A 23,728-nucleotide genomic window follows, 5' to 3' on the forward strand; every position below is an offset into this window, starting at 1 on the left:
TTAATGTTTTTTAAGCCTCCGAAACAATACTACAGTACTATAACAAACAAATAAGATAATAACAATTGTGATAATTACTGGGCTTTAACAAACTAATTCCTTAGCCAAAATACCACAGCCTATTTAAAAAAATATATTTTGCTTCCCTTGATTTGTGACCAAGCACTTACAAGGAAAGCACAAAAAAATAGCACCTTTAGTTATCACTCGGCTGTTTAAGGCCAAAAAGCCTTTTGTTTACAACTGAGTAGCATGTGAGACATCTGGCAAAGATGTGAATCTTCTTACCACAAAATAATTTTCATTTCTTCTTGAAATATAATCTTAAAATTACTGGTTTGTCTGCTTCATTAAGGAAAGTGGGCAGTAGGATAGATCTAGTTAAGATGGTATCATTTGAGTCTTCCAGGAAGGCTGTTAAATCAACATTATCTGAATGACCTTCTTTGTTCAATCCATTCCACTGGTCACCCACCAAAGTAAGTTTCTTTGATATATATAATTTCTTCAGAATTTGATAAATGAAGAACTTCCTTAAAATATTTGCTAATCAAAATCTCTGCAAATGGGAAACGAGTCACAGGAAAATTTAGGAGCCTAAGGTTCCTATTTCTTAATACATTTTCTAGATCCTCTCTTTTCTGATGTAAATAGAGGCTCTTTAATTGCAGAGAAATTAGTATTTTGAAGAGAGGACATTTTATTATCCAAGGAAGGAACAAACTTGATCAGATCATTTTTCAACCTTTTTGTCCATTTCTTTAAATTTAAGGACAGAGTGTGAGGAAAATTGACAAAGCTGAGGGACCACATCCCTTAGCATAGTCTCAATCCAAGTAAGCACTGTTTAAAAGTCCTTTCAATTATCTATGTATCAGAAATAGGAGATATGATTATTACTTCAGATGGAAAAGTCCCTTCCTGAGGAAAAAACAGCCAGTATCGGGGAAGCACCCCTTATCTTCAGGTTTTGCTTCTTAGGCATCTCAAAATTAATCAATGAGGTCAGCTGAGGTAGAGGAGTGCTGGCCAGGGGACTCAATGAAGCTTGCTGATATGTTTTGTTATATTGATTACAATTTTATAGCTCACTGTCCCCCCATTTTACTAAGCCGCAGTAGAGGTTTCTACTGTGACCCAAAGTGCTAAATGCTTCCATGCTCAGAATTTCTATGAGGGTCAGAGCAGTATCAGAGCATTTAGCGCTCTGGGCCATGCTAGAAATATCTACCGAGGCTTAGTAAGAGAGGGCCTGTGTTTGTGCAGTTTTACTTATTTTGTTATCCACATAGAACTAGAAGGCTTTGCTGAATAAAAATAAAGTGTTGTTATGTTATGTTATGTTATGAAAAAGAACTCCCTGAAACAATCTCTGGGGTAGGGCTAACCACCAAGAGTCTGTACGTGGAACCAACAATTTTAGGTACAGATGCTAATACCACTTCTGATTTAATTATTCTCTTTTCTTCCCCATATTCCTCAACAAAAAGAAATAACAACTGTCTTACCAGATCTTCAAAAGTATGAGTTTTATTTGCATTTTGATATACTGCCCATTAGTGAAGCCACTTGAGTGGTTCACAATGAATTCACAATCTAATCAGGTAGTCTTAAGTATTTTTCCTCTCTGTCCTGGGGGGCTCACAATCTAGCTATGGTACCTGGTGCAATGGAGGGTAAAGTGACTTGCTAGGGCCACAAGAAACGGCACTGGGCTTGAACCCAGACATTCTACGATATTCCTCTGCACTCCTTTGTGCTCCAAGGGGCTCCAAGAGGCCTGGCATGCCCCTTAGGGCACTTCCCATGGGCCACGCCCTGTAACTGTGCTACGCAATGGCTCGATCTTATGGCAATGGACCAGTGACTCCTGATCACAGATGCTGGGGCCTGGGAATTCCCAGAGGGAGAGAACAGATGGCAGCTCCTCCTCATGTGCTACCCACTGGCAAGCCCACTCTTGTCCTTCTCTACAAAAAATTTTTGTCCTGCATTGCTGTTCTAAGCAATGAGAAGAATAAAGTTGCTGTTACTTTCAATCTGCTTTTGACTTAGAATACCATCTCGTCACCTTAGATCAGGAAGGATATAACAATACTTGAAGCATTTGGTTTTCAATGCAATCCTGAAGACACACCCAGCCAATCAGGTTTTCAGGATACCCACAATGAATATGTATGAGATGCAAACAACAGAGGTAGAATGAAACAACTGAAGGAAGAGCATCCTCCCTTCCCCCTTATATGTTCTTCTTTCCTATTATATATTGTATTTCTCTCCCCCCTTCCCTGATTGTTTCTTTAAGTCTTGTTAATGTTCAGATGTTCAGTCCTAATAATGTTTCCCTTAAATTTTAAAATTTTGTAAATATGATTGATGTTAACCACTTAGACAATTTTTTTAGGCGGCATATCAAATTTTAATAAACATGGAAACTTGGAGGATTGGAGGAAAAATATCCAATTCAATAGAAACTCTCTACTGTGCTTAGAGACGATGAAAGAAAAAGCCTCAGTTAGCAGTAAGTCAATTGTAGTCTGACTGTACTGAACGCAACAACCTTGGCATAAAAAACTTTTGTCACTATAATCGCAGGGAAATTTGAAAAAAATACAATTTAATCATTTCTTTCACTGTGGTTTAAATTGACTAGGCCAACGACTATTTCGTGGACTAGCACCACTTCCCCAGGGCCACAACAACTTCGAACATGAACCTAAAAAGAAAAAAAAAGTCTTCTTGAAAGAGCTTCTGTTTAAACCCACTCTGCTAGGAGAATAATAAGAAAAACTGAGGTAGTGCATTCAAATTTATCTCACATAAATTCATTGTGGATATTTTGAAAAAGAGACTAGCTTGATGTGTCCCAGTGATTGTGACGAGAATCACTACTCTAGTGAATCAATTTCTTACTTGCTACTATTTGGATTTTTGCCAGGTATTTGTGACCTGGATTGGCCACTGTAGAAAAAGGATACTTTTAAAACCAATAGGAGGAAATATTTTTTCACTCAGAGAATAGTTAACCTCTGGAACACGTTGCCAGAGGATGTTAAGAGCAGTTAATGTAGCTGGTTTAAAAAAAAGGTTTGGACAAGTTCCTGGAGGAAAAGTCCATAGTCTGCTGTTGAGACAGATATGGGATGGTAGCATGGAATGCTGCTACTATTTGGGTTTTTGCCAGGTACTTGTGACTTGGATTGGCCTCCACGAAAATGAAAACAGGATACTGGGCTAGATGGACCATTAGTCTGACCCAGTACAACTATTCTTATGTTCTTTGGCTTCTCTGATCATCAGGTCACCCAGACTCAGGTAACAAGTTGGCTTGCCCTGTTATTTATGGCTAAACTACTTAAGGAAAATGAGTCTCCTGCACAGGTAAACTCATTGTTCCAAGTCACCAGCAATAAACATACTGGAACTGAAGTCCTGTCTGTATCCATGGGATGAGTGAGGGAGTGCACAGCTACTTTCACTCTGCAAGTCCACCCAATTCTTCTTGTAACTAGCAGGAACTGTATATATTGTTCCATTGTAAATATATAGTATGTTTCCATAATGAGTTGTAATTACAAGAAATAAAAAGAATCGGTCTGGTATTTGGTTCCAAAAGCTTCCTGTTTTCACCATTAACATAATTTTTATTTAAATTGAGGGTAACAATTAATAAGGAGGCCACTACATAAAGATATTCAGATAAGTTATCTGGACATCTTTAAGTGGATTTTCCACTTAAGGGTGGTAGTTGCTAACATACTTTAAGGGAATAGTGCATGATTGTTCCTTAAAAAAATAGGCATTTAGTGGCAAAATTGTGCTGAGAACTGAGTAACACAACTTGCAATGTAACTTCACAAGCAGCATTAGCCCTGGAGAAATAATACCAGTTTCTGTCATTTTTCCTCTCCGATGCTCTCAGGCAGCTATTTAAAAGGATTATCACATAATACAAATCACCTCCCACCTTTTATCTCTCTTGATCCTCCTTTCCCAGAAGTCCCTGCTGGTTCAAGCCCCCTAAATGAAGCTTTCTTTCCGTTCCTAACACTTACTGGGCAATCCCACCTAGTGTGTGTGATGGGGGGAAAAAGCAAAAGGAATTGACCCCAAGATATCCACAGAGAAGAAAATCCAGAGAAAACCAAAAAAACTCTGTGGAGTGACGATGTTCCTAAATGGACTTTATTTGAAAGAGTCAAAGTTCCAAAGGTACACCAAAATCATCCACATAAAAATAAATTCAACCACATAAAAATAGGTTATCTACATAAAAGCCTTAAAGAACCTAGTCCGCTAGGGATACAGGACCCAACACGGTCCGCGTTTCAACAAAAAGTCTTCTTCAGGGGTCCCTGGGGGTCCTATAAAGGTGAATACGTGAGAAACAATTGTGTGGTGAACCGGAAGTGAGACACAAGAGTAAGATGTGTTTTGGATAGTTTGTAGTTGTTTTGTTATGGTTGTAGGGCATGGGAGGTAGAGGATATTACAGTAGTCAAGTAGGCCTAGTATTAAGGACTGAACTATGAGCTGGAATTGAGTTTTCTCGAAGAATTTCCGAACTTGTCTTAAGTTTCTCATGACTAAGAATGACTTTTGTATTGTTTTATTGATTTGCGGTTGCATGGTGCAGCATCTGTCGATAGTTATTCCTAGCAGTTTTAGGGTGGTTTGTATGGGGTAGTTGATTGCGTTGATTTCAATGTTGGTTATGGTTGGTATTTTGTTGTTTTCTAGGAGGATGAATTTAGTTTTATCTGGGTTCAATTTCAGTTTGTGATCTTTCATCCAGGTTGCTATTGATTTTAGTGTTTGGTATATTGTGTTCGTCATGGAGAGTTCAGGTTGATCGAAGGGTATGAGAATGGTAATGTCATCGGCATAGCTGTAGGAGGTTATGCCTTGTTTGTCCAGGTGAGAGCTGAGGGAGGCTGTATAGAGATTGAAGAGAGTCGGGGATAGAGGGGATCCTTGGGGAACTCCGCAGGGGTTTGACTAAGGTTCAGATTTTTGTTTGTCTGATTTTACTCTATAGGTTCTTGATTTAAGGAATCCTTCAAACCATGTGTATACTTTATCTGTGATACCTATTGTATCCAGGATTTGTAGTAGAATGTTATGGTCCACCAAGTCGAATGCAGCGGCAAGGTCTAGTTGTATGAGCGACAAAAAAGGAGGAGAAAACACCAACCAGGAACAAACAAAACGAACTGCAGATGTGTACAAGATGCAGGCGAAATTTATTGTGACAAATATGAATATATATATAAAAACCTTTTTACCAAACAAGGGACCCAACATGGTCCGTGTTTCAGACAAACCTTCGTCAGGGGTCCTAATGAATACAAATATAATACAAAAATTGTTAAAATTATAAAAATAATACAAAAATAAAAATAATATAAAATATTGTGGATAAAATAATGTTATCATGTCATGCTATCAAAGATTTGTGATAATGTGAAGGAAAGACAAGTGTATAGAAACACATGCAATATAGAGAACTGTAAACATAAGAGTGAATGAACGGCCATGATATGAAAAACAAACGTAGATGTCATAATGGGGAAACACAGATAACTTCAGAAAAAGCATAAACGACATTAGGAAAGACATGAACAGATGAATATTAGAAAGACATGAGAAACGTGAACCAAAAGAAAGAAAAAGATGAAATACATACCGTGGTAAAAAAGGATTGAGAAATATGCCACAAAAAATGTAGAATAAACTATCATAAACCTAAAATAGAGGCATATGGTGAATGACAAATATGTTATGGCATATGAGGTATAGCATATCAAGGTTAATAAGACATAAACAAAATACACATCAAAAACAGATAAAAATTGTAAATAGTGACTCAACATAACAATTGATGTTACCACTAGGGGTCAATCTGCCAAGTAAGAAGTATGCATTCAATACTTAGCAGCTTGACCCCCTAATGGTAGTACTGCAAAACATGCTGCATATGAAGGGAGGAGAAGTACTGCACATGAAGGGAAGAGGGGAGACATTTTAAGTGTTTATGTATTGTTTTTTAAAGATTTTACATGGTATCTTGGCTCCTCTTGTTCCTCTGCTATAGAATGTTTATAGATTTTCATATGCGAGAGGCATTCATCGATTTAAACTTTCTCTTCTAGGAAAGGAATTCAAGGAATTAAGAATTTTAGCAGCTCTCTGGCATTTAAATTTCCCCAATTATGGAATGAACTTCCCCTAATTTTGAGGTGTCCCAGTTCCTTCCAACTCTTCTGTAAACTTCTAAAAACTTTTTTATTAGCTAAACATTTTGAAAACTAACTCTTTTGTATTTCAGTTTACTTTATTTTTGTAATTTATTGTTAACCAAGTTGAAGACCTGATATATAAGGTTAAGGTTTAGTTTAGTTTAGTTTATAGGGAAGGGAAGGGAAAAGGTGAGACAAGCTGCATATGAACAGAAGGGAAGAGAGTAGACATACACAAGTAGGGAAGGGAAGAGGGGAGACATCACACATGAAGAAAAGGGAAGGTGGACATATGCTACACATACAGGAAAGGGAAGAGGAAAGACACACTATGCATGAAGGGAAAGGAAGAGAGACATGGTGCACATAAGAGTAAGGGAAAAGGGACGTTAAGCTGCACATGACGGAAAGGGAAGATGGGAGACATGCTGCATATGATGGGAAGGGATGGAAGAGGAGGGATGTGTTGCACATGAAGGAAAGGGAAGGGAAGTAGGGAGAAATGCATATGAAGGGAAGAGAGGAAGTAAACGAGATAGATTTGAGAAGGAGGCAGAAAAATTGAAGAAAGATGAACATGAAAGATGAGTGCCAAACAGGCATAATCCAGGAATTGAAAAACAAAGGAGGTGAGAAAAGAAATAGCAAATGGAAAGGAGACCCTGGAAACAGAGTTAAGAGCAAAGAAAGAGGAAAGCAGAACTAGAGATTGGAATAAAATGATTAGAGAAATAAAATCACCAGATCATAAATGTAGGAAAATGATTTTATTTTCAGGTTTGTGATTGAATTATGTTAGTGTTGAGAATTTACATCTACCAGCTTTCTTTTCCATTGTGCGGGTGTTGCAACTGACATGCAGAGCCTGGTATTTCTGCTCCCCTCTTTCTTCTCAACTTTCCATCACTTTAAAAGACAATGCATGCAGTCCTTTAAAGTGATGGAAAGTTGAGAAGAAAGAGGGGAGCAGTGGATGGTGATTGAGTAATTGTCATAGACAGCAATTTCCTGTCTGATACCCTTCTGTTAGAATCGACGTTCGTTGAACTAAAATCCTTTATTGGATAATTATGACTACACAGAATGCTATTATCAGTTGTTTGAGTGAATGATTGTGTGTGAATGGTGTATGAGTTAGTAGATGGAAGAGAGGTTCACAAATTGAAAATATTGAAAAATTATGTAATATTTATAACTGATTAGTGATATAGGGAGTTTGATGGTGTTTAGGTTATTAAACAAATTAAAAGAAAAAACTTTTTAGTAATAAGTAATAGCTGAGTTCTGTATTTGAGTAATTTAATAGGCAGCTATTTAATTAAATTATATATCCCGAAGCTTTGGTCTTTAGGTCAATGAATATTCATGGTAAACCAAACACTCTCTTGTATGGAACTGCTCTTACTTCTAAATAGCCCCAGTTAATTAAACACACTCTTCTAATAGAATCTATTAGTAAATATGGATATATATTTATACAAATAATGTTTTATTTAAATTTCATAATAATAATAACCATTGCTCTTTCATCAATAAATATCCCCACATATAGACATACTGTATACATAAAAAATCACAACAGGAGCCTCTTCCTACTTCATCTAAACATACTAGCTAATTCACATGTGCAAAATTCACACTCTATTTTCTTATTCTCACAGACATCCCAGTTTCATCTTGTGTAGTTCAAGCTTATTGGAAACCTGAGTCCACTTGATAACATGCCTGTTATCAGTTCTTTTCTTTCTCTATCTTTTTTTGTCGCAAGATTTTCATTGGTTATGTTCCACAGACACCAACTGATCGCCCAGTAGCCCAACACAAGACTGTGTTTCACCCAAAAGTGTCTTCAGGAGCTGAGGTAGTATATGGCTCCCGATGTGTTCTGAAAAACTTTATTTATCATCATAAATGCAACAGCTGGGAGGAAGCAACCGTCAGGCCATCACAGCACACCATTGGCTTCCCACAGGAATTAATATTCCTGAGATACATATGTATACAATGAGGGGCATAATCAAAACTTGCAAATGTCCAAAAACCTTTGTAAGTCAGCAGTTGTACAACCTAATAGTAGGGATGTCCAAGTGCCAATAATCAAAACAAACATTCTGGACATTCAGCAGCACTTCTAAGCTGCTGTGGGTCCAGAGCTCAAAGAGGCATGTTGGGAACATAAGAATTGCCGCTGCTGGGTCAGACCAGTGGTCCATCGTGCCCAGCAGTCCGCTCACGTGGCGGCCCTCTGGTCAATGACCAGCGCCCTAATTGAGACTAGCCCTACCTGCGTACGTTCCGATTCAGCAGGAACTTGTCTTGAATCCCTGGAGGGTGTTTCCCCTATGACAGACTCCAGTAGAGTGTTCCAGTTTTCCACCACTCTCTGGATGAAGACAAACTTCCTTACATTCATACGGAATCTATCCCCTTTCAACTTTAGAGAGTGCCCTCTCATTCTCCCCACCTTGGAGAGGGTGAACAACCTGTCCTTATCTACTAAGTCTATACCCTTCAGTACCTTGAATGTTTCGATCATGTCCCCTCTCAATCTCCTCTGCTCGAGGGAGAAGAGGCCCAGTTTCTTTAGTCTTTGGCTGTACAGCAACTCCTCTAGCCCCTTAACCATCTTAGTTGCTCTTCTTTGGACCCTTTCAAGTAGTACCGTGTCCTTCTTCATGTACGGTGACCAGTGCTAGATGCAGTACTCCAGGTGAGGAAGCACCATGGCCTGCAACAGCGGCATGATAACCTTCTCCGATATGTTCGTGATCCCCTTCTTTATCATTCCTAGCATTCTGTTCGCCCTTTTCGGCTTCATCAACTTATCGATCAGAACTCTCAAGTCTCTTTCCTGGGAGGTCTCTCCAAGTACCGTCCTGGACATTCTGTATTCGTGCATGAGATTTTTGTTACCAACATGCATCACTTTATACTTATCCACATTGAACCCCATCTGCCATGTTAATGCCCATTTCTCGAGCCTGATTATGTCACGTTGCAGATCTTCGCAATCCCCCTGCGTCTTCACTACTCTGAATAACTTCATATCGTCTGCAAATTTAATCACCTTGCTCATCGTACCTATGTCCAAATCTTTTATAAAGATGTTGAAGAGCACAAATCCAAGCACTGAGCCCTGCGGCACCCCACTGGTGACACTCTTCCAGTCCGAGTAATGTCCATTTATCCCTACTCTCTGTTTCCTATGCTCCAGCCAGTTTTTAATCCACGTAAGTATTTCACCCTCGATTCCATGACTCCATTGCCGTGCACTTTAGCCGGCGCACAGAACAGCTGTGCGCCGTTCCCTTCACGAGTTTAAAAACTGTTCCCGGCAGGCCTGGGATGGGCAGAGCAAGTTCTCACACTCGGCGGGGCCAGAGCCGGATCAAGGCTTGGAAGCAGGGCTGAATTGATGGCAGAGGATGGCTGCCCGTGGGTCTCCCCTCCCTGATCAGGCTCCGATGTTGAGCCGATCTCGCGATTGCCAATGAGGTCTGGAGGAGAGGAAGCATGCAGGAGGCAGAAAAAAAAGAAATATTGGATACATTAGGGCGGGAAGGCTGGTGCATGAGTTAAATTCCTTAGCTTTTGCAGCTTGAGACTACCAGGTCGACTCCATCACGGTGACATCACCTTCTAAAGCTGTAAAACAGCAATCAGAGAAGCCAAACTCCGAATGGAGGAAGAGCTAGCACGGAAAATTAAGAAAGGGGATAAATCTTTCTTCAGCTATATTAGTGACAGGAAAAGAAACAAAGATGGGATAGTACGCCTGAAGCAATCGGACGGTAACTTTGCGGAATCAGATTCTGAGAAGGCAGAACTACTAAACAAATACTTCTGTTCAGTGTTCACCCGCGAAGCGCCGGGAGCTGGTCCACAACTGCAGACGGTAGATAACCAGAAAGACCCGTTTCAAGATTTTGAATTTACGCCCAGTAGCGTCTATGATGAACTATCAAGACTCAAAGTAAACAAAGCCATGGGGCCGGATAACCTACACCCCAGAATGCTCAGGGAGTTAAGGGAAGTCCTGGCAGAACCATTATCTGTTCTTTTCAATCTTTCTCTAAGCACAGGAAAGGTCCCCTTGGACTGGAAAACTACCAACGTAATCCCACTCCACAAAAAGGGCTGCAGGACAGAGACAGCAATCTACAGACCAGTGAGTCTCACGTCTATAGTATGTAAACTCATGGAAACACTGATCAAACAGAATCTTTTTTTTTTTATTATTATTTATTTATCAAATTTTTACATGTTATAAATCAAGTATCCACTTGTACAGAAAGTTGAAGAAAAGCAGGAAAATAATACTCAAAAGTAAAATACATGGTAATCAAGTAAAATAAAATAAAATTTTTAGCTTAAATTCAGCTCAAGTCCTCAAAATTAGATCCAAGAAGGATAAGGCGGACTTAGTAACAAATATTAACAACTATCAATTCAAATATTAGGAAAACAAGATCCCTTGGCTGAGGAAGGATATCATTATTCAAATGCACTTCACTTTGATTTTGATTTTCCTTCATCCAGCCGAGTTCCTACCAAAAAGGCTGTCAACTGGAATGGTTCAAAGAATACATATTTCTTCATGTGGATGCCTTTCAAGAGGCTCTGCTCAGACAAATGGTGACGGAACCCACAAGGGAAAAAGCGATATTGGATCTGGTCCTCACAAATGGAGAGAGTATCTCTAATGTTCGAGTGGGTGCTCACCTGGGTAGTAGCGATCATCAAACGGTTTGGTTTGATATAACGGCTAAAGTGGAGAGCGGCCGCACGATACTTAAAGTCCTAGATTTCAAACGTACGGACTTTAATGCAATGGGAAAGTACCTGAAGAAAGAGCTGTTAGGATGGGAGGACATAAGAGAAGTGGAAAGACAGTGGTCTAAGCTGAAAGGAGCGATAAAAATGGCTACGGACCTTTATGTGAAGAAAATCAATAAAAACAAAAGAAAAAGGAAGCCGATATGGTTCTCCAACCTAGTGGCTGAGAAAATAAAGGCGAAAGAGTTGGCGTTCATGAAATATAAAAAAACCCAAGAAGAGGAGAGCAGAAAGGACTACAGGGTGAAACTGAAAGAAGCCAAGAGAGAGATACGTATGGCGAAGGCACAGGCGGAAGAACAAATGGCTAAAAATGTAAAAAAGGGAGATAAAAATTTTTTCAGATATATTAGTGAAAGGAGGAAGATAAAAAATGGAATTGCTAGGCTAAAAGATGCTGGGAACAAATATGTGGAGAGTGATGAGGAGAAAGCAAATGTGCTAAACAAATACTTCTGTTCTGTGTTCACAGAAGAAAATCCTGGAGAAGGACCGAGATTGTCCGGCAAAGTTACACGAGAAAATGGAGTAGATTCTGCGCCGTTCACGGAGGAGGGTGTTTATGAGCAACTTGAAAAACTGAAGGTGGACAAAGCGATGGGACCAGACGGGATCCATCCCAGGATACTAAGGGAACTCAGAGAGGTTCTGGCGAGTCCTATTAAAGACTTGTTCAACAAATCTCTGGAGACGGGAGTGATTCCTGGGGATTGGAGGAGAGCGGATGTGGTCCCTATTCATAAAAGTGGTCACAGGGATGAAGCAGGAAACTACAGGCCGGTGAGCCTCACTTCAGTTGTTGGAAAAATAATGGAAGTGTTGCTGAAAGAAAGGATAGTGTATTTCCTTGAAACTAATGGGTTACAGGATCCGAGGCAACATGGCTTTACAAAAGGTAAATCGTGCCAAACGAACCTGATTGAATTTTTTGATTGGGTGACCAGAGAGCTGGATCGAGGACATATGCTAGATGTAATTTATTTGGATTTCAGCAAAGCCTTTGATACAGTTCCTCATAGGAGGCTGTTGAACAAACTTGAAGGGCTGAAGTTAGGACCCAAAGTGGTGAACTGGGTCAGAAACTGGCTGTCGGACAGACACCAGAGGGTGGTGGTTAATGGAAGTCGCTCGAAGGAAGGAAAGGTGACTAGTGGAGTCCCTCAGGGTTCGGTGCTGGGGCCAATCCTGTTCAATATGTATGTAAGTGACATTGCTGAAGGGTTAGAAGGAAAAGTGTGCCTTTTTGCAGATGATACCAAGATTTGTAACAGAGTAGACACCGAAGAGGGAGTGGAAAATATGAAAAAGGATCTGCAAAAGTTAGAGGAATGGTCTAATGCCTGGCAACTAAAATTCAATGCAAAGAAATGCAGAGTAATGCATTTGGGGATTAATAATAGGAAGGAACCGTATATGCTGGGAGGAGAGAAGCTGATATGCACGGACGGGGAGAGGGACCTTGGGGTGATAGTGTCCGAAGATCTAAAGGCGAAAAAACAGTGTGACAAAGCAGTGGCTGCTGCCAGAAGGATTCTGGGCTGTATAAAGAGAGGCGTAGTCAGTAGAAGGAAGAAGGTGTTGATGCCCCTGTACAGGTCATTGGTGAGGCCCCACTTGGAGTATTGTGTTCAGTTTTGGAGACCGTATCTGGCGAAAGACGTAAGAAGACTTGAGGCGGTCCAGAGGAGGGCGACGAAAATGATAGGAGGCTTGCACCAGAAGACATATGAGGAGAGACTGGAAGCCCTGAATATGTATACCCTAGAGGAAAGGAGAGACAGGGGAGATATGATTCAGACGTTCAAATACTTAAAGGGTATTAACGTAGAACAAAATCTTCTCCAGAGAAAGGAAAATGGTAAAACCAGAGGACATAATTTGAGGTTGAGGGGTGGTAGATTCAGGGGCAATGTTAGGAAATTCTACTTTACGGAGAGGGTGGTGGATGCCTGGAATGCGCTCCCGAGAGAGGTGGTGGAGAGTAAAACTGTGACTGAGTTCAAAGAAGCGTGGGATGAACACAGAAGATTTAGAATCAGAAAATAATATTAAAGATTGAACTAGGCCAGTTACTGGGCAGACTTGTACGGTCTGTGTCTGTGTATGGCCGTTTGGAGGAGGATGGGCAGGGGAGGGCTTCAATGGCTGGGAGGGTGTAGATGGGCTGGAGTAAGTCTTAACAGAGATTTCGGCAGTTGGAACCCAAGCACAGTACCGGGTAAAGCTTTGGATTCTCGCCCAGAAATAGCTAAGAAGAAAAAAAAAAAAAAAAAAATTTTTTAAATTGAATCAGGTTGGGCAGACTGGATGGACCATTCGGGTCTTTATCTGTCGTCATCTACTATGTTACTATGTTACATATGGTATTGTATTACACATTTACAAGGGTGTCGAAGAAAAAAAGTCCCACCAAGAGATATAACTCCTGGTTTCAACAAAAGAAACTCTCGTCTTCTTCTCTGGGTTTCCCGTGCCAAGTCTGGAAACATTAATATTTTTTGTCCAAGAAATTCTTTCATTTTGTTTCTAAAGAACAATCTAAGCAACCAGTTTTTATCTGGGGCAAGAGCCACAGTAAGAAGCAATGTTGCCGGAGATGCAAGCTCTCTATCCGAAAGTTCCAAAATTGCTGAAACATTAATTGGTTGATTATTCTCCTGTTGTTTAGATGGTGATTTAATAGGTTTCGTTGGTAGGTAATATACTTGAGTAAGTGGTGGTAATGTATCCTCTGGAATACCCAAAATCTCCAACATATAACGTTTCAACATATCCCTAGGCATCACCGAGGGTATCTTAGGAAAGTTAATCAGTCGGAGATTATTATTACGCGAGAAATTCTCCAAAGTTTCCAATTTTCTACGCATATTTGTATTATCTTTTATTATTGCTTCATTAAGCTGTTTTGATGCTTTTAATTCCTGTTGTATATTCTCAATAGAATTCTTAGATTCACCAATTTCAACTTTTATATTTTTTATCTCAGTTTCTTGAAGAATAATTTTATTTTCCAGCTGCAAAAGCTGGGGCTTGATAGACTTGGCTAGGTCAGCCACCAAATCCCAAATTGAATCCAGTGTTACTTCTCTGTATTTTTCAATAGCATATGAAGAATTAAAAGTTTGAATAGTCTCACCAGTTTTCAGCTGTTCCTGGTAATCCTTCTGCTGGCCTGAAGTAGTCCCTGATGTTTCCAATTCCTCAATATTCTTTGGACTCACCTGAAAACTCAGGGAGTCCATCTCCACGCTCCCCTCACTGTTCTCCCTGGCCTCCAAGGGTAGATGCCTGCCTTCTACCGGCAGCTCCTCCTCTCGTGGGGAGCTGGTAACCTGAGGAGGTGGGGGAGGTGCCCTAGCGTCGGGGCTCAGCGTAGTCTCCAGCCCCAAGGAGATCGCCTCATTCCCGCCCCTCTGAGGCGTCTCCAGCAGGGGCACCGACGCTGCCGGGACATCCTGCATCCGACGCAGGAGTTCTTCTATGTTGCCGAATGAGGGGACCGCCGAACGCCGCGAGGCTCCAGCGGCGCTGCGGCCTCTCCTCTTCGGCATTCTGAGTAAGTAACTCTTTCCAAAGAAAAGTTTTCAGGAAATCTCCGACGTGCTGCTCAGCATCCGGGACCGTCGGCCATCTTGGATCCCCCACAATTCGATCAAACAGAATCTTGACACAATCCTAGACGAAGAAAAACTGCGTGATCCACACCAACACGGGTTTACCCAGGGTAGATCCTGCCAATCTAATCTGATTAGCTTTTTTGATTGGGTTACTAGACAACTGGACGCCGGAGAGTCACTGGATGTGGTATATTTGGACTTCAGTAAAGCATTTGATAGCGTCCCTCATCGAAGATTACTGAACAAGCTGAAATCGATAGGATTAGGAGACACTCTAACTACATGGGTTGGGGATTGGCTGAGCGGTAGAATTCAGAAGGTGGTGGTGAACAGTACCCCATCCGAAGCATCGGACGTGATCAGTGGAGTGCCGCAGGGCTCGGTCCTGGGCCCGATTCTATTTAACTTATTCATAAGAGATATGACACAAGGACTTAGAGGAAGGGTATCACTGTTCGCCGACGACGCTAAACTTTGCAACATAGTAGGCAAAAGCTTATTACCTGATAATATGGCACACGACCTACTGCTGCTGGAACAATGGTCAACTACTTGGCAGCTAGGCTTCAATGCTAAAAAATGCAAGATAATGCACCTGGGTAAGAGAAACCCACGTAGAACTTATGTACTAAATGGTGAGACCTTGGTTAGGACCACGGCGGAACGTGACCTAGGGGTGATCATTAGTGAGGACATGAAGGTTGCCAATCAAGTGGAGAAGGCTTCCTCCAGGGCAAGACAAATGATGGGGTGTATCCGCAGAGGTTTCGTCAGCAGGAGACCTGAAGTTATGATGCCTTTGTACAGAGCCATGGTGAGGCCTCACTTGGAGTACTGTGTTCAGTTTTGGAGACCACACTACCGAAAGGACGTGCTGAGGATCGAGTCGGTTCAGCGAACGGCCACCAGGATGGTCTCGGGGCTCAAGGATCTCACGTATGAAGAAAGACTAAAAAAATTGCAGCTGTACTCACTTGAGGAAAGAAGAGAACGGGGAGATATGATTGAAACATATAAGTACATCACGGGACGCATCGAGTCAGAAGATGATATCTTCTGGCTCATGGGACCCTCGACCACCAGAGGGCATCCGCTGAAAATCAGGGGAGGGAAGTTTCATGGCGACTCCAGGAAGTACTTCTTCACCGAAAGAGTGGTGGATCATTGGAACAGACTCCCACTCCAGGTGATAAAGGCCAACAGCATGACGGATTTCAAGAAAAAATGGGATACTCACGTGGGATCTTTAAGGGAGTAAATTCAGGGGAGGGGATACTTGGAATGGGAAGACTTGGTGGGCTATAGCCCTTTTCTGCCGCTTTTTTCTATGTTTCTATGTTTCTTGTGTGGCTGTAAGGATCTCTGTCCAGGGAGAAGGGAGAAATATTGGACTCAGATGAGGGAAGGAGGGAGAGATGTGAGGAATGGAGTAAGGGAGGGAGGGAATGATGTCAGATGTGTGAGGGACAGAAAGAGATGGATTTGGGGATGGCAGAGGGGGTAGAAGGAGGTCAGGGAGAGGTGGCAGAGGGGGCCAGAAGAGGGACAATAAGAGATGGATTTGGAGGACAGAGGGAGTAAGAGAGGGAGAGATGGGCCTGAGGGAAGGCAGAGGGGGGACATGAGGATTATGGATGGACTGGGGAAACGGGCATATCAAAATAAGATGCTCTCTGGAAAAATATTCATCTATCAATCACACAGTACATCTACGCTAGTCTGGAAGACTTGAGAAAATTGGTGGAGACCCTACCTGCTCCGTCGCAGAAAGCCTTCAATCACAACTTAGCAAATTTTGAAAAATGTTCAATGAATCTCATTCAAGCGGCTATTTATGTGTTTGACACTGCTATGAGGGGGGCAGCAACAGCCATTTGCACCAGCAGGCTAGCCTGGTTACAATGCTCAAAGCTGGGCACTGATATACATGAAAAAGTAGTGGACGCCCCTTGCTTGGGGGGACTGCTTGTTCAGAGACAAGGTGAAGGATCTCATAGAAGGTCTCAAAGAGGACTGCACAACACTGGATACACTTGAAGAAAACACTGCTCATCATTCCAAACAGCCGTTCAAGAAGCAGCAATATTACCAGAAGCAGAAGAATTACTTCAATAAAAGACCTTATTCTTCTTCCAGTCATTATAATCCTCAGAAGCCTTATGGGCCATTTAAACAGCAATCTTCGGCAAGAACATCCAGAGACCAGAAATCTCAGAAGCCTACCCAACCAGCTGGCCAGAAATCCCAGCAATCATTTTGACAACCTTCCACTCCCCTCCATTCCAGTGGGAGGCCGTTTACGTTTCTTCTACAATGCTGTAGACAATTACATCAGACACGTGAGTGCTCTGGATAGTGCAGCACTTCCCCTCCATGTGTGTCTGCCATCATACCAGATGGTTCAACTGACATATCTTCTTCCGTTACAACAGGAAATGTCTCATCTACTAGACATACAAGCGGTGGAACCGGTTCCAGAAGATCAATGGGGTGAGGGGTTCTACTCCAGATATTTCCTAATTCCAAAGAAAATAGGAGGAGTCCGTCCCATTTTGGACTTATGCAATCTGAACAAGTACATATTGAGGGAAAAATTCCGAATGCTTATGGTATCCTCAATCACCCCACTACTACAGGAGGGAGCTTGGCTCACATCCATAGACCTACAGGATGCCTACCTTCATATCTCCATTCACCAATCTCACAGGAAATACCTCAGATATGTGTTCCTGAATCGCCACTACCAATACAGGGTACTTCCATTTGGCCTTTCATCAGCTCCATGAGTTTTTACAAAATGTGTTATCCCCATAGTAGCACATCTTTGCAAGATGGGGCTGTTAATATTCCCTTATCTGGACGACTGTCTTATTTCCGCTGCAACTCCAAGCCTAAACTGCCAAGCATTGAGTCAGACAGTAAACCTTGTGCTGCGATTGGGTTTCCTCATCAATTTTCCAAAGTCTAACTTATTCTCCTTCTCTCTAAACTATTATTTTATCCAAATAACTTCAGTATCTTTCCCCTTCATCCCATCAAGACATATTAGAACCTAAGACTATTATTAATTATTTCCCCTATATACAATGCCATTAATTAAATAATTCCAAAGACATATTTCTAGTGCAAATAAACCAATTTATACTCTGCCTATAATGTATAAAAACAGCATACTGTATTGTTCAAAGCAGCACTTCAGGAGACACATTCTACATACTTAAAGCTAGCAGCTTTAATTTTCCTTGCATTGTACATCACTTGTACCCTTAACTATCCGTCTTAAATATGATTTAAGCAAACTACATAGAAGGGGATGTTATAATACAAAGATAGATATTAAAGAACAATACTAGCACTTCTTGATGCCCTCTAATACTCATTCTTCATCCAGAATACCCAGGGCTCTTCCAATATATCTACTTCTGAAAAAGTCTTTTAGTCATGACCAAGACACTCCCTTCTTATGGCAACTAAATAAAAAGACCTGAAAGGATATACAAAGCCTTCTGGAGGATCTCTCTTCTACTTGTAATCTGCAAACCTTCTCTGAAGCTCTTTGGGAAATGTACTGTTCTGATTCTCTATTTGAAGCTTATTTCTCTGCCCGGACCCATGCTCCTTCCGGGTGTAGCGGCGGGTACGCGGCGGACTCAGGCCCCACTCGCTGCAGTGAGCGCAGGACTTGGCCTTGCTGGCAGGATGTTAATTTGTTTGAACATATGTCACACTTATTGTAAGTTTGAAAATGAATAAAGAATTAAAAAAAAAAAAAAAAATTTTCCAAAGTCTCATCTTTATCCAACTCAAACACTCCAATTTATAGGTGCAATATTCAGGATGCAGAATGCAGCATTCTTTTTACCACCCGCAAGGGGTCAGATGCTACAGGACCAAATGTGCACCTGATACCCAGGATTATGGGTGACAGCAAGATCAATAATCACCCTGCTTGGTCATATGGTAGCTATGGTGCAAGTACTGCAGTTAGCGCGACTCTAGATGACACCATTCTCATAACCACTTTCAAAGAAGATGCGGTTGACGCATCAGGTTCTTCAAGACATGCAGTAGTAGCTTCACAGGAGCCATCTGTCTCAAGGCATCCCATTTCATCCCCCTCAACCTACAATCACCATCACTACAGATGCATCCAAAAAAGGTTGGGGGGCTCATCTGCAATCCTGGTCCAAGCAAGGAACATGGTCTCCAGCGCTTGCATGTCACAGTTTAAACTTTCTAGAGCTCCATGCTATTTGATTAGTCATGAAAGTTTTTCAGCCGTATCTGCACAATCATATCATCTGGATTCGCACAATCAATTAGCCATGTTTTATGTAAACAAGCAAGGGGGTATGGATTCACGTCACCTTTCACAGGAAGCTATAGCCATCTGGAACCTGGCCCATCAGCTTCATTCAACTCTACAAGCAATTTACCTTGCCAACAAGCTAAGCAGACAACTCAGCTCTCACGAGTAGTCACTGCAGAACACAGTTACGCAAGAGATTTTCACCAGGTGGGGAATCCCTCGTATAGATCTCTGTGCATCCCGGACAAATACCAAATGTCACAAATATTGCTCCAGGTACGGTGAGCAGGATTGTCTGGCGGATGATGCATTTCAGATTAGCTGGTCCACCCATCTTCTTTATGAGTTTCCTCCTATTCCTCTCATAGGCAAAGCCATTCAGAAGGTGATAACCAACAATGCTAAGATAATTCTCATCACACTGTATTGGCCCAGGCAAGCTTGGTTCTCAGTGCTTCTCAACAAAGCATCTCAACTCCAATGGTTTCTTCCAAAACGACCGGATCTTCTCACGCAGCAGGAGGGAAAACTGCTTCATCTGAATCTGCAGTCTCTCAATTTAGCAGCATAGCTGCTTCTTCCTCAATAAAGGGGGATCATCACTTTACACCTGAAGTCCTTTAGATCCTGCTGGCTTCCAGAGCAAACTCAACTAAATACTCGTACGCATCAAAATGGAGCAGATATGAAAAATGGTGTTCTATATGGCACTATGACCCTATCTCAGCAACTATTTTTCAGGTTTTACAGCATCTTACTTCTTTGAAATCAGCTGGACTGGCTTATAATTCTATACACACTCAGTTGCGATTTCTGTTTTTCATGATCATGTGGATGCATTGTCTCTGGTGTGACATCCAGTTGTCAAACAATACTTCAAGGGGTTATTACATCTCCATCCACCTCTCCTGTCTCCCGTGTCAATCTAGGATCTCAATGTAGTTCTACAGGCTCTTATGCAATCGCCATTTGAACCTCTCTCTACAGTATCTATTAAATATGTTTCGTGGAAAACTTTATTCTTAGTAGCTATCACGTCAGCACGCAGAATTGGGGAACTTCGTTCTTTGGTGCATTATAGCTCCTACAACCAGTTTCTGCATAATAAAGTATTATTACGGACACATCCAAAGTTTCTGCCGAAGGTGGTTTCTAATTTTCACTTGAACCAACCAATTTTGCTTCCAACTTTCTGTTCGCCACCTCATGCTTCTCAGGAGAAACAGTGGTTGCATTCTCTGGATTGCTCCAGAGCGCTGAAGATCTATTTAGACAGAACTCGAGGGGCTAACAGGCCATCTCAGCTTTTTCTCTCGATAGCACCAAGATCTTCGCCTAAACCAGTTACAAAATTGACATTGTCTCACTGGATTTCCAGGCTGATTTCATATTCATAGACACGTGGTGAGTGGGCGAGCAGGCGGGAGGGAGGAGGAATAGATGCAGGCGAAGGGACACGGCAGAGCGTGCCAACCAGCAGGCATGCTGGCTGGTAGCAAGGTGCAGCTGCCAGCCTCACAAGAATTGGGTTCCCCCCCCCCAGGATCACCCACAGGACGGGCAATTTTTGGGGAGGCCATGGCCCCTGTGGACCCCCCGTTCTGACACCTATGAGTCAGTCTATCATTTCTGAAAATCCCATCCTGATATCCATCCTAAATTGCACTGGCAGAATCAGAGAATACAAATATTTTGGTATGTTCTTTTTTTCTTTTTTTTTTTTGCATATTTACAAATTTTGCAATATAAAAGCAGATGCTCTTATTTCCCGTTCTTTAACCCTGCGGTCTCTTGTTTCATCCAATAAAGCTGTGCCCCTTCAGTCTTCCAGTCCCAACCCACCTCCTTCCTGTTAAGACAGCCCGAGACCACAAGCCAAATCATCCAGGTCCTGTCCTTGCTTAATTCTGGGTTCTGCGTCTCATCAGAACAACATACACGATTTGAATATTGCCTCCACTGCATGCAAATCTTATGCCTGTTAATTTTGGATATCCTAAAAACTCGAACAGTTGGGTGTGTTTTGAGGACTGAGTTAAGAATCCTTGAGCAAGATCATACATAAGAACGAAGGTGAGGGATTTCTCTTGTTAAAAAGAAAAACAAATTTTAGGTTAATCTGAGAAGTGTTTAGGGCACAGATATAAACCAGAGGGCTGAATTAAAAACCCTATAAATGTATATTTCAGAATCTATTCTTGGACAGGCTTTACTTTTCTTATGAGTTCTTATATTGGGATTTTAATTCAGTGTCTTGTTGAGCCTGGGTGGTTGGTTGTTTGGGGGGGGGGTTGAGTTTGTTTTCTTTTCCTTCATTTTCTTGGGTTTAGGAAGAAACTAAATACATTTTTATTTCAACAGGCTTTTAAACTTTTTAGAAGGCAAAAGTGGGAGTATTTTGAGAATGCGGTGTTGACAAGAGCAATGATATATATATTTATGATATATTTCATGTGTAGCAGTATAATACCTTGGTGAGACAAGTGATAAATTGTTTGCTTTAACTATTTTAGAAACTTTTATTGTTTTATGTATTTTAAATATATGTATATGTATTTTGGAATCCACATAGAATTTTAGATATGCAGGCTAGAAATATTTTAAATAAATAGATAAATAAAATGTGAACTAGACAATATAGAGTAAAAGCACAGTTACACAAAAACTTCCAAAATTTGGTTTTTGTTTCTGAGACAGAGACTCTTCTTGTATTTAGGTATATCATTACGAAATCTCAGCCCCTTTATCCCTGTCCCTACCCCTCATCACCACCAATCCCATCACTTCCTTCCCACACTCTCTAACCCTCACTTAACCCTATCCTAACCCACAATCCAGCTCATGCATGCTCGGCCAAGTTTATCATGCCCGTGGCCAAGCACATGAGCAACCCATAGAGGGGTATCAATACCCTATGCACCCAAATATCTTTCTAGCTTCTGCCGTTGCCTTTTCAACTTGTTTGGCCCTCTTAAGATTATCACATACAATCACACCGAAGTCCTGCTCCTCTTTCATGCCCAGAAGTTCTTCACTGCCTAAACTGTACCAATTCCCTCGGGTTTTTGCAGCCCAAATGTATGACCTTGCCTTTCTTAACATTGAATCTAATCTGCCAAATTTCGGACCATTCCTCAAACTTTACTATTTCCTCCCTCATGTTGTCCATACCAGATTTTGGTATCATCTGCAAAAAGGCAAATTTTACCAGACAGCCCTTCAATAATATCACTTACAAAAATGCTGAAAAGAACAGGACCAAGAACACACCACTGGTAGCATCCATTTCATCAGAGCAATCTCCATTGACTACTACCCTCTGTAAACTTCCACTCAACCAGTTCCTGACCCAGTCTGTCACTCTGGGGCCAACACCGAGGGCTCTCAGTTTATTTATCAAATGCCTGTGTGGAACACTGTCAAAAGCTTTGCTAAACTCTAAATAAACCACATCTAGCACTCTGCCTCTATCCAATTCTCTGGTTACCCAGTCAAAGAAATTGATCAGATTTGTCTGACAAGACTTGCCTCTAGTGAATGCATGCTGCCTCAAGTCCTGTAATCTACTGGATTCCAGAAATGTAACTATTCTCTGATTTTTTTTTTTCTTATTTTCTTTTCTCTATACCACAGAAAAGCACAACAGTATACTTTCAAATTTGGAAAGACATATGTTAATGGTTTGATTGAGGATGGAGGGACAGGAGGATGGAACTGGGCACTGCTCAAGATAAAAATACTGCATTAACAGAATCAAATTTAAGATGTATTTGCTGCACACAGCTATAATGCATGCATAAGTGTGCTATACCAATGTATTTATATTACGATGCACTAATTGCAAAATTAATGTATTTGGTTTTAAGGCTTTTTCTTTTTAGTTTTTTTCAGGTTTCATGCGCCTGCAAGAACTTAAAACAATTCTGTTTTGAATTGATGTGTCTTAGAACAGTAAACTGGCCCATGACATTATAACTTGAATTCTATAAATGGCACATTGAGTTGTGTGTGCAAATTTAGGTGTGCACCCAATATGCATGTACAACTTAATTGAATGATGAGCCAATTAGCGCTAATTGGCTTATTAACAAACAATTACTAGTGTTAATTGCTTTTAATTTAAATTTATGTGCATAAATTTAGACTTGCGATCCATACCTAAAATTTTACACAACATCAAAAAGGGGGCATGGAAATGAGGAGGGTCATGAGTGGATTAGGGGTGTTCCTCAAAGTTACACATGTAATTATACAATAAGGGCATCCACACTTAATTTTAGGTGCAATGTTTTTCCATTCAATGAATAGCGCTTAGATGGGGTTTTTTAAGCATTCGACACAATTGTGTTTCGGCCCAAGAGGGCCTGCCTCAGGAGTCTAAACAAATAATCATGTATAAAAATAATTATAGATAAAAAAGACATGAGCATACATATGAATGACATCAATAAAACATGAATATCATGAAATCCAAAACAGTAATATTAATAACTATAATGAATCTACTAAATATAATAAAAGTAATCAATAATAATAAATGGTGTAAACAAAGATTATTATGGACCAGATAGTCCTGCCATTTCACATCCTATATATAAGCTGGACAAGAAAATGAACATATTATGCAATAAAATCATAATAAATATCTATGCATCAGATACTAAATTAACAATAAAAATTAAAAACATCAACATAGGCAAAATAATATCATCAACCAGCTTGAAAAC

General features: G+C 40.9%; 1 protein-coding gene across 3 annotated transcripts in view; it reads left to right on the forward strand.

Moving 5' to 3' along the window:
• LOC117364834 (C5a anaphylatoxin chemotactic receptor 1-like) overlaps positions 1 to 23,728 on the forward strand; it is a 66,899-nt gene that overhangs the window by 20,132 nt on the left and 23,039 nt on the right. The window contains exon 1 of one of the 3 annotated variants that reach the window (XM_033954501.1): positions 335 to 479. The exons of 1 other annotated variant lie outside the window; for it this stretch is intronic. The gene's annotated coding sequence lies outside the window, so the exon portion shown is untranslated. Of the gene's footprint in view, positions 1 to 334; positions 480 to 20,919; positions 21,075 to 23,728 lie in introns of those variants that run through there. One more of the 3 variants, XM_033954499.1, reaches the window with a different exon arrangement.

Source organism: Geotrypetes seraphini, chromosome 8, assembly GCF_902459505.1.
Source record: "Geotrypetes seraphini chromosome 8, aGeoSer1.1, whole genome shotgun sequence".
Lineage (NCBI taxonomy): Eukaryota > Metazoa > Chordata > Amphibia > Gymnophiona > Dermophiidae > Geotrypetes > Geotrypetes seraphini.